The sequence below is a fragment of the Hippopotamus amphibius genome, chromosome X (assembly GCF_030028045.1).
Source record: "Hippopotamus amphibius kiboko isolate mHipAmp2 chromosome X, mHipAmp2.hap2, whole genome shotgun sequence".
Taxonomy (NCBI): Eukaryota; Metazoa; Chordata; class Mammalia; order Artiodactyla; family Hippopotamidae; genus Hippopotamus; species Hippopotamus amphibius.
In genome coordinates this window covers 44,712,552-44,723,593 of record NC_080203.1, presented here as the reverse complement: position 1 = coordinate 44,723,593, position 11,042 = coordinate 44,712,552, and the positions used below count along the sequence as shown (strand labels likewise).

Genomic DNA, 11,042 nt, shown 5'->3' with positions numbered 1-11,042 from the left:
TTTAAAGCTTTTGAGGGAATACAATATACAGGGAGATCACTGTGCAACTATTACAAACAGGATAATTCCCAACATCTAGAGTGTCCTTCAGAGCCATGGTTCCCAAGGTTCAAACCAATCAAAATCAAATAAGTCAAAGATAGACCCCATTGAAGGAGTCACCTTTTTTAAGCCAAGTGGCTTGGTCAGTGATTTTATGTAACTGAGTTTCAATTTCCCCAGAAGGGCTAATCCAGGTGTAGTAGGTGGTGTTGGCCATAGCATAGATACCTCCTTGCTTAGCTAAAAGATAATCAAAGGCTATTCTATTATTAAGAAGGCTATCTTTTGGCCAGAGAGTATTAAGGATTTTTCTTTGGCAGCTATTGTTCTTTAGCAATGCATTCTGCAATATTTTGAAGAGTTAAGGAGAGGTTCCTGATCATAGCCTTATTTGCATTTACTCTCAACAAGGAAGTAGGAATCTGTCAAAGGGAACTATTTTTGAGTCATGAATGTCTCGTAGTAACTCCTGTTTGAATCTGTGGCTCAGGACTCAAAAATGCCCATTATTAAAGATCTGATGAGAAATCACTATAATGGAATTGACAAAGAAACTTGGTTATTTCTGTAACATACAATATTTTAAGATAATAACTTGAATTACATAGTTCTGAGCAAAACTTAGCTCTTTTTAATATTGAGAGTACCAGGTTTAAATAGTCTAAGACCTGATAAAGACAACATGGAACATGGGTGATTATTTTGACAAGAGACAGGATCTTTGTATTTCCTAGGCAGATTACTTATAAGGTAAAGAGAAATCTCTTACTATCAAGAGAAGACCAATAGTCCAATAAAACTTTGTTCTTTTACCAGAGAGAAAAATCAAATTCTAATTTTATAGCAGCTTATTTTTGATATTAAAACTCATTTACTAAGTTAAATTCATTCCAATCATAGCCAGTCCTGACCACACATAAATCTTTCTCAGGTAGAATAAAAGTTGTGGGTTTGCATTATATTCAATGTTGCTAACTCTAAGACATGTCTATTTTAATCAAACCAGTAATCTTAAAATAGATTTTATTTTTGGCCACACTGTGAGGCATGTGAGATCTTAGTTCCCCAACCAGGGATCGAACCTGTGCCCACTGCATTATAAGGGCAGAGTCTTAACCACTGGACCACCAGGGAAGACCCTAAAATAGATTTAATACCGAATATTTTCCCAGATCATGTGAACCTGAAAGGCATTTGCATTAGTTTCTATTTTGAGAATTTTTATGAATCCTAAATTTATAAGTGCTTGTTTAAGTTAAATAGAACTCTTTTACAAATTAATTTTAGTAATACCATCTGTAGGTAGAAAATACTACACATCTACAACATACATATGTAGATATACATATATGTACAGATAGATGCAAAGACATTATGGTTTCACTTTAAAATTTTAGCCATGAGACAGGTATGATAATGTAAAACTCACTAGCTATATAAGAACAATTGGAGTAATTTACCTGCTCAGATGACTAAAGTTTTTTCTCCTAATATTTGTGGAGAAGACACTTAAATTTTGTATTTGTCCTTGATGAGTAATCTTATGGAAAGTGTGGAACAGTTTGTGTGTTTTAAAAAGCCTCTTTCTTCCCTTTTTTTTTTCTTTTAGTCTTAGGGATTTGGGATGGTCTAGATAAGAATTCTCAAAGGAGACCAGGTGAAATATTTATATCTTAAAGGCACAGGGAAAGAATGTAAGTTCCTTCAAGGACTTTGAATTGTTTCCAAAGTTCATTTCTGGTTTTGCAAAGATTTGTAAGGTAAGAACAGTTGCTTTTAATTCCTCAAGGAATTGGGTTGCAACTTAAATGACATCATAGGTTGATCTAACTATCCACTGTATTATTTTCAATTTGATTATGGGAGAAGGTTTGAAAAAAATTCCTATCAGGCTCTAAATATCAGCTTCCAATCTTTGGCCAACTTTTGACCATAGAGGTACCAAAAAAAGTCATGTTAAATATCTTGCCAGTTTTTCAGTCAGGACAAACAGTAAATAGTTCTGGCAGTATTGAAAAACCCCTTGGACTTAAGAGGCATCCCAAAAGGGGATGCAAAATACATGTTATTTTTCTGTCTCTACCAAATACTACAGACAGATCTAGGAAAGCTGACTCTGGTAAGAATTTTCACCCATAGCTAGCTTCTGACAATTTTCCCAGGATTTCATCTATAGGTTCTGAATAAGGTTTAAAGTGGAGGGTGTAGCTCTAATATTTACTAGAATTTGGTAAGGTAATTTTAAAATAAGTTTTCATTTTAGTTTCCCCTTGGCTTTTTAAGGAGATTACTAGTATCAGTTTCTCAGAGAATCCCTTCAGAGTCCTGCCAACTCTGAATGGGGCCCATATGGGGGCCCTCCCTTGGGGTTAGGTATGATGGCACTTGAGCTGAAGTATTTGCATAGAATCTTTAAGGACTTTTTTCCAGTGTCCCAGTTGATTACAAATGAAACATTGATCTTTGGGCCATTGTTTTAACAGTGGACCCCTAGAAGGGTGCCATGTGGGGGGGTCCAGGTATTATTTTAGGTCTGTGGCCTAGGAGTTGTTGTAGCTTTAAGGCCAATGGCTTGGCAGATTTTTGCTTACCATCTTGCTCCAAGTGTTCCTGAAACAGGTACATTTGCTGGACATGCGGCAAGCCAAATGCTGAGACACCAAGGTTTGCAGCAGCGAAGGGTTTATTCATGAGGCAACCAACTGAAGAGATGGGAGAATGGATCTCAAATCCATTTCCCCAAAGCTGAGGGGCTTGGGATATTTATGTGATAAAGCTGAGGCCTGGGGAGTGTGGGGCAAGTGATTGGAAATAAGAAAAATGTGAGATAATCAACGTTCAGCACAGGCTCAACTAAACTGAAAGCTTCTTCATGGGATGCATGTTTAGAAAATGGCGTTAGCATGTTCTGAAGGTGGAATTTTTGACCCTTTGACATCAAGAGGTCACTGAGTAGGTATTCTTACATGTGCAGTTGGAGGGTTGGTGGCCTTAACCAGTCTTAACCAGCTTGATAGCTGACTCCAAGTTCCTAAAAAGCGATTTGGGCAAACATCTCATTTTTTAGTCTGTGTGATGCTTGGAGGACATGGAAGTTTTTGTAGTAACAACTAAAGCAAGCTTGATCAGTGAAGGCAGGTTATAGGTTTAACAGATCTTCCTTTCAAAGTGCTTGGCTCTAGTCACAAGTTCAGTCAGACTGGTGACCTCCCACCCTATTTTCTGCCTTTATATCAATCCACTAATCTTGGGAGATAATCTGTTTACAAATTGGGCAGCTAGAGCAGGTTGGGTGACCTTATTTACTGTGTGCAACCCAGAATGTCACAGGAAGAGGGTTTCTGAATGGGTTTTAATGTCTGCCATATATTCATCTTTCTTTCTTTGCATGTTTGAATGTCGGCCAATCAGTGTAAGCAGGGAAGACTCTAGGAATGGCTTGTAGAAGGTCAATTTCTATTTTGTGAGCTTTCTCTGGTTGAAGATCTCAAGTATCATCCTCTGAGGTTTGCCATCTTGCTTCCTGCATCCACTTTGGGGCTTCACCAGCTCCTACCAACATGTGCACAAGCTGATAAAGATCTGGCATCCCAGGGTCATAGACCCCAATATGATTCTAAATCCTTCAAAAAACTTTTGCAGATCCTCCCTAGGTTTTGGAAATTCTTTAACTATGGCTCTTAGTTCAGTTTTGGACCAAGGAGTGAAAGATACCTGAAGAGGTTCATCTGCAACCTTGGATAGTTTTATTTTAAAAGATAACTTTAATAGTCCCTTCAGAGAGGAAAAGCATTTCAGGCAGAAAATTAGTGAAATGTGAATACTCAGGTAAAAATGGCTAGAGGGGATCAGTAGGAGCCATGTCACTCCTATCATCTTTTGTTTTAAGCACCCCTTGTGTTTTTAATTTTTCACTAGCCTTTTGTAACTAGTCTTTCAATTAACCTATTTTAGAATCCTGAAGCTTTTTGGAAGCTTCTGCATAGGTATCCCATTCTGTTTGTGCAATTTAGGATCCTTATTTTCAACTGTACTTCTTAATGAATGATCTTGTCTGATTGGAACATTCCCCATAGTGGCCCTTGTAATTTTAGGTTGTTTTTAGTAAGGTTTTGCCATTTTTGTAGATATTTACAGCTTCTGAAAATATAGTTCTTAGAAATAAAATAAGCAGGTGTGCCGGAAAGTGGCATACCTGACTCTTTAGAAATTAAAATTCCCATCTCTGGTAAATCTACACAGAATATGTGCACCTCAATGTATTGGCAGTAACCAAGAGATGTTACTGGGTCTTGGCCAAGAGAAGGCCCTGTGTACAACACCAACGCTTCCTGTGAAACCTTAGATTTGGGGAAAGGATTGAACCAGCAGACCTCAACAAATGGTGACTGAGGACTGGGGGTTCCACGTGGATGGGGAACTGTGCACTGACACTAACAGTTCCCACGTGGATCTTCAGACAAATCAAGGGCTGGGGGTTTTCCACTCAAAATCCTGGGAATTACAGTCTGAAAGGCTAGGGGCTTGGCTCTGGGCAGAACTGTGTGCCAGCTCAGTTGGTCTCTGGGCAGAACCATTTGCCAGCTCAGTTGGGCTCTGGACAAATCCATCTGCCTTCTCAAGCTGATCCACCACGTATTGGAAAACCAATTAGGTTGGGTGCTCAATACAAAGAGAGTGGAGCTCAGAACTGAGAGGAACTTACCCAGGGCTCTCAGAAATGGTGAGAAAGACAGTGAATTAAAAAAGGGGTTCTCGTGGGTACCACACCTATGTTTTCTGTTGTCCCCAAATGCCATCAGAAGTTTACTTCAGGTCCTGTCACTGCCACCAGATCTGTTAAATAACAAAAATTCAACCAAGTAAAATTTAAACATCTAATTGGCTTTATTGAATGATTCATGAATTGGAGAGCATCCCATCTAGCAAGCAGAAAGGAGCTCAGAGGGGCTGTACAAAATGAAAGTCTTTTATAGGCAGAAGGAGGGAAAGAGTGGATTATTTCAGGCTTAGATAACCTACCTAGGAGGGTCAGAAGTGGGCTATGTGGCAGATTACCTCATTGGTACTGACCAGAAAATTCCAGACTGATCAGTTAAGACTGCATTCTTGGGGGAGGTTATAACTGCAATTAGGTTAGGTATTACTTGGTTGCCTGATGTGGGGCTTAGCACAAGTGACTCCATTTTGGGCCTGTCATTTCTTTTTTAACAACATGCTCTAGGGCCTCTGCTAAGTAGTTAACATGCATCATCCCATTTAATCCTCAATAAATTCCTCCATTTTAACATGTGAGGAAATTGAGGCCCAGGGAGGGTAAGTAATGTTTTTAAGGTCACATAGCTGGGAAGTGGCAGAGCTGGACTTGATCACAGGCCAATCTGATTCCAGAGCCTGTATTTTCTCTTAACAATGACACTATCCTATCTACAACTTTGGAAAAGGACTCCAAGTAAAGCAGATGGCAAGTTCTGTAATTTGTCATATAGCAAATAAATAATAGAGCATATCCTTAGAAGGTATTGGTTTGACATTCAGGCTTAAATACTGTGCTGTGACAACTTAGAGAAAAACTGGAGAACCAGTTTCTAAGTTTATAGGAACATATTGATTCTTCTTTGGTTGAGTTGGAATTGATACTCCTAGTGATTTGGCTGTGGTAGGGTGGGAAGCACAGTAGACATGTAATTAGAATACCTGAGCTCACGTTCTTTCTGTGAGGTAGCCTCCTCCCATAGTTTCAGTTGGGGAGTGGTATTACTCTTACTTACGTTACTGTGATTCTCCCTGTAGACTCATCCATCTTTTCTGCCTTTCTGCCCCTCACAATTTTCCAGGACTGGAAAGGTTCTTTCACCCCCACTAGATAGAGTTGGCCTAGCGATCACAGGAAAATTGATTCTTTTTCTAGGGCACTCTATGATCTGGATCCTTACAGTTTAATCCTTGACTTTCTAAAGGAAGAAATGAAGGAATTTGGATATATGTATTTTTTACATAGAATTACATATAATTGTGTGTGTGTGTGTGTGTGTGTGTGTATGATTCCTAATAAGATGTCGGAAAGAGAGAGACATTTAGTCAATAGTAAAATTCTTAATAATTATACTATTATTACTGTCATAAGACAAAAGCCTGGCTTGAAGGCTGTTGCCCTACTGCATGATCCTATTTTGTATGTCAGAAGTGAATATTGCCCTGTCTTTCTCTTCATTTCTTCTACTTCTGTCATAAATGTTAATGTCTCTGCCATCCACACCCACTCTTACCTCTGGCAGACTAGGGTGTAAGTTAAGTACTCAAAAAGGCAAAAGAGAAAAGCACAATAATAATTTTCAAACTGTTTCCTCTTTTAAATGGAAAGTACTTCTTGGCAGAGTTGATCTGAATATATGTGGCAGTAAAATGTAGTGATCAAAAGCACAGGCTTTGGAGTCATATGTATCAGGCTTTAAGTTTCAATTCCTCTACTAGAAATTAAACAACTTCTCAATGCCTTAGTTTCTGAAACTGTAAAATGCAGAGGATAATAGTAATTAATGAAAATTAAGTGAGTTGGAACATGTAAAGTGCTTTGCAACAGTTAAGTAATCAATAAATGACATTTATTTTTATAATTTGCAATAATAATAAACCTATTGAACAAATGAGCTAGATTCTGCTCCTGGGTCACTATCTCAAGATCTGATCTTCGCATGTCAACAGAAATTCATTTGTTCTAGAAGAAGTGTAGGATAAGTTGTACAAATCCTAATTTGCATGTAAGACTTAAGGTAGTAGGGATAAAGCAGAAAAAGGGGTTTTCTCATTTTTTTTTCTCTTTTCAAAAACTCACTTTACCTGCCATGAGGGTAGAAAGGGCAAATTGGAAGCAGAAAAGAAAGGAAGAGGAGGCAATGCAGAGTGGCTTTCCCTTAAAAATCAATTGAGAATATAGTATACATTTCTCTTCTCCAAATACCTTCCCTGCATCCTGGTACCACAGCAACTAGAGAAGAACACTGTGGTTTTTGCTTAAAATCAAAGCAAACTGGAGGCTATAGACCACATGAAGTTCAGGAAGGACAGTTGCTCATGGCTATACATGGGGGTGGGACACAAGTGAAGGGAATGATTGATGTTGGTTTGCAAAGAACTGTTTTCCCAGGGAGAAGTTTGAGGTATATCAGGAAAGGAGAAACTCCTATTGATTTGATCTGTTGTATTACTTGTGTATCTTGAAAAGGAAGGGATAATTGGCTTTAAAAGATTGGGCTCTGATGAAAGTTTGTTACTTATATACTGCTCTGCTTCTGTCTTTGATACTGAGCATATTTTACAATAGGCAAAAAATAGTGTCTGCATTTTTTTCTTGCATCCAACACCCTTATTTTCATTAAAATTGTCTCTGTATCCTGTGAAGTGAGGCTCATCTCTCCTGCTCCCTGCAGTAGAGGGGAAAAAATAAGAGCTGGAAGAAATGGAAGGTGAAATGTCAATTACCTAAGGTATCTCACTCTAACCTTGGGCAGAGGCCAGCTACTGAACATGGAAGGTAATAAGGCAAAATCCAGTGTGTTGTTATAATGGGATGGCTTGCAAGCCATGCTGACAGTAGGCTGTACTCTCACAGCTCTGTTTATTTATAGCTCCCCCCTCACCCAAAGGCTACAGAACAACAAGTATTCTGACAAGTTGGAATGCTAATAGATTACGCAAAAAGTCAACCAACAAAAACCCATTCCAAGATGTCTGTCTCCCCCAATAATTGGGTAGGAAATTGGAGAAAAGAGTTTTGGTGTTTTTTTTTTTTTAACATCTAAGGAGTTTCAGGGATTAGGAGGGCAGGTAGGGATGAAATAAATGCCTTTGACCTGATCTGTAGAATAGGAAGGATTCAGTTAGATTTAGAGGCTCCGGCCAACATTTGATATTTATACTATTCTATTATTCTGGTCAGTGTCTTTGTGACCTCTAATTCCTGTGGTTGGGTGGTCTTTGAGCTCTTTGTATCATGGTCTTTGAATTTATTTAAAAACCTTTTCCCTTTTAAAATTTTATTTTTAATTTTTTTTTTTTTACTTTTAATGTTTTTTTTTAGGCTGAGCTGTGTGGCATTCGAGATCTTAGTGCCCCAACAAGGGGTCGAACCCATGTGCCCTGCATTGGGAGCATAGAGTCTTAACCACTGGACCGCCAGGGAAGTCCCAACAGTCTTTGAATTTAGAGGGTGCTGCATGTTCCAACCAACAAGAGAGCAACTCTGTCTTAGCTCTTTAAACATGGTCCTGATTGGTCTATCTTTCCTTAATGATTTTTCATTTAGCAAAAGCTCTTCACTGTATAGACAGATGGGGCCATACTGGATACATGAGGGTGTGTAATAATTAGAGACAGCTGCTTCAGGTAAATGCAGTTTTCAGATGGCAAAGGAACACCAGATTATGCTAATTTCCTCCAAATAACGGTTTTTTAAAAAAGCTCATAGTGGAGCAGAGTCTTCTGTTGTGTTCTTAAAACAATAATAATGCAAAGAGTAGCGAGAGCAATGGGCCTGGGTGTTGTCTCGTCCCTCCTCCCTCCCCACCCCTCTTTTGTGACTGCAGTCTTGGAAAATTTTGATGGATAGCCCAGAAGGCAAAACACACCTAGGTGGAGGGGGAAATCTGCTTGTTTATTTTTGTTCCTGTTAACTAACACCATGTTTTATGAGCTTCCAGCACAAAAACATGGTGTAGCACCCCAAATGATGCCAACCTAGTAGACCACGTAATGTGTTTCTTAGTTGTCTCTTCCTGTGACTTCAGCCTGGCACCACTGAAGCATCTCTGGACAGCATTGAGGCTTGAGTTCTAATCTTAGCTCAGTCACTTAGCTTGTTGTGTGACCATGGGCAAAGTGGTCTCTAGGATTCTATTTATTCATCTTTCAAATGGGGCAAGGTGAGTACCTAGAGGCACTATTGCAGATGCAGTTAATACAAATGCTTTGAAGAAAATGTGTAAATCTTTTATACAAAAGCATTGCATAATTTGCCCATTTTTCAGTGTCTTATTCAAGAAACTATGCTGATGATAGTATCTTTACTAAACAAATCCCTGTGTATGTTTCCAAAAATCCTAAATGCTATTTGCAGGAAATATAATTCACTCTGATCACTCCATTTGTTTGCTAGCCCTGAGTATGTTGTCTCCATTACATGAAGTGACACTTGCCTCTAGATTTTCTTATAAGCATTATTCTTTTTCTTATGTATTCTTCTTTTTTACCATTAGAACAATTCTTCTCCAAGTGTGATCCTTATGCCACTTGGCCCAGAATCACTTGTTAAAGTGCTAGTTTCTAGGCCAGCAACCCAAGATTCACATCAAGAGGGTCTGATGAGGACTCCTAAATCTAAATTTTCACACCTAAGTTTGAGACCTACAGCATCAAGTATGTTTAGGGCAGAGCTGAACTGGTAAACTCAGCATTTTTCTCCTTTATCTGTCATAATCTAAAAATCAGTGCCCAGCAAACATGGACTGGCTAACTACATTATTCCTTATTTTTTCCCTTCATTTCTCACAAGTACAGGTTACCCCATTCTGTGCAAACTCGCATTGTTGTAGAAGAGAGGCGGTGTAAAACTGTACAGTCCTTTCTCTCAAATTGGCACATGTAAACAGAAGTCTTATTTTTCTCTCTTGATCTGTGCCCTGGGAGCCATTTTTGATCTATGGAGTCAGGCAGGCAGACTTGCATCAACAAACATCCAAGCCTCTTCACCACAGCTCCCAAAGCACTGGTTTTCAAAGTGTGGTCCTTGGACCGCCAGTATCAGTGTTACCTGGAAATTTGCTAGAAATGCAAACTCGTAGCACTCTCCTCCCCACTAGACCTACTGAATCAAACTGGAGTGTGCTCAGCAATCTGTGTTTTAATAAACTCTCCAGGGGATTTTGATACAGAAGTTTGAGAACCAGTGCCCTAAAGCATTTTCTACCCCTAAACTACATTCTGTCTAAACCTTGGGGCTGCTGGATCAGGAAAGGGAGAGTTGATTTGAGCAGAAAAACATGGGCATTGAAATGTGGAATGAATTAATTGCAAAGGTCTTATTTAAGGTATTCGTGCTTGAGGGAGATCAGATCTTTAAATAAGCAACACTCCTGAAAGTGGCTAGAAATACTGCAAGAGTGAGGCAAAAATCATCCTCACTCTGGCTGCAGAATTTATTTTACTTAACTTTTAGAGAAGACAAGTACATCATTTTTTGACATAATCTCCTTGCTTTTCAATACACTTTCTCCATCTGTCAACAAGTTTTCGTATTCCCTCATTAAAAAATGTTTTAGGCTGAGCTGTGAGCCACAAATGCACTGCCTGTCTTCACTTCTTCATCAGGAGTGAATCTTTGTCCTCATAGGGCTGCTTTCAGGGGACCAAACAGGTGAAAGTCCAATGGAGCAAGATCAGGACTATAGGGAGGATGCTTTAACACCTCAAAACGAAGTTTTTGCAGTGTTGACAGTGTGGGCAGAAGTGTGCGGACGTGCACTGTCATGCAAGATCACAGCACCCTTGGATAGCAGTCCTCTGCGTTTAATCCAAAGTTTAGGCTTCAGCACACACTTTTCAAAACCTCAGTCTGTCATGGATTATTTCATAGGCAGAGCCATGGCTGATTTGCAAATGACTTGCCACATAATCCACTGTCACTCGTCTATTTGATAGAATCATTTCACGTGTACGCTCAATGTTGTCATCAGCTGTGGATGTGGGTGGGCATCTGGCTCCTTTTTTTTTTTTTTAACCTGCTTTTTTTTTCTTTTTGAGGTACACCAAAGTGAATCAGCTGTATTTATACATATATCCCCATATCCCCTCCCTCCTGCGACTCCCTTGGCTCCTTCTTGATGGCTAACACTTGTGCAACCTTCCTTGAACTTCTCTATCCATTCATACACACTTCTTCATGACAAAACACTTTCTCCATAGTGTGCACAAAGTGTTCGATAAATAACAGGTTCACCGTCAGA

General features: G+C 39.2%; 1 non-coding gene across 1 annotated transcript; it reads right to left on the bottom strand.

The window, feature by feature from the left end:
- Positions 1-1,103: 1,103 nt before the first annotated feature.
- TRNAI-UAU (transfer RNA isoleucine (anticodon UAU)) lies at positions 1,104-1,176 on the bottom strand. The gene has a single exon. It is a non-coding gene; the product is annotated as a tRNA-Ile (tRNA).
- Between the last annotated feature and the right edge of the window lie 9,866 nt (positions 1,177-11,042).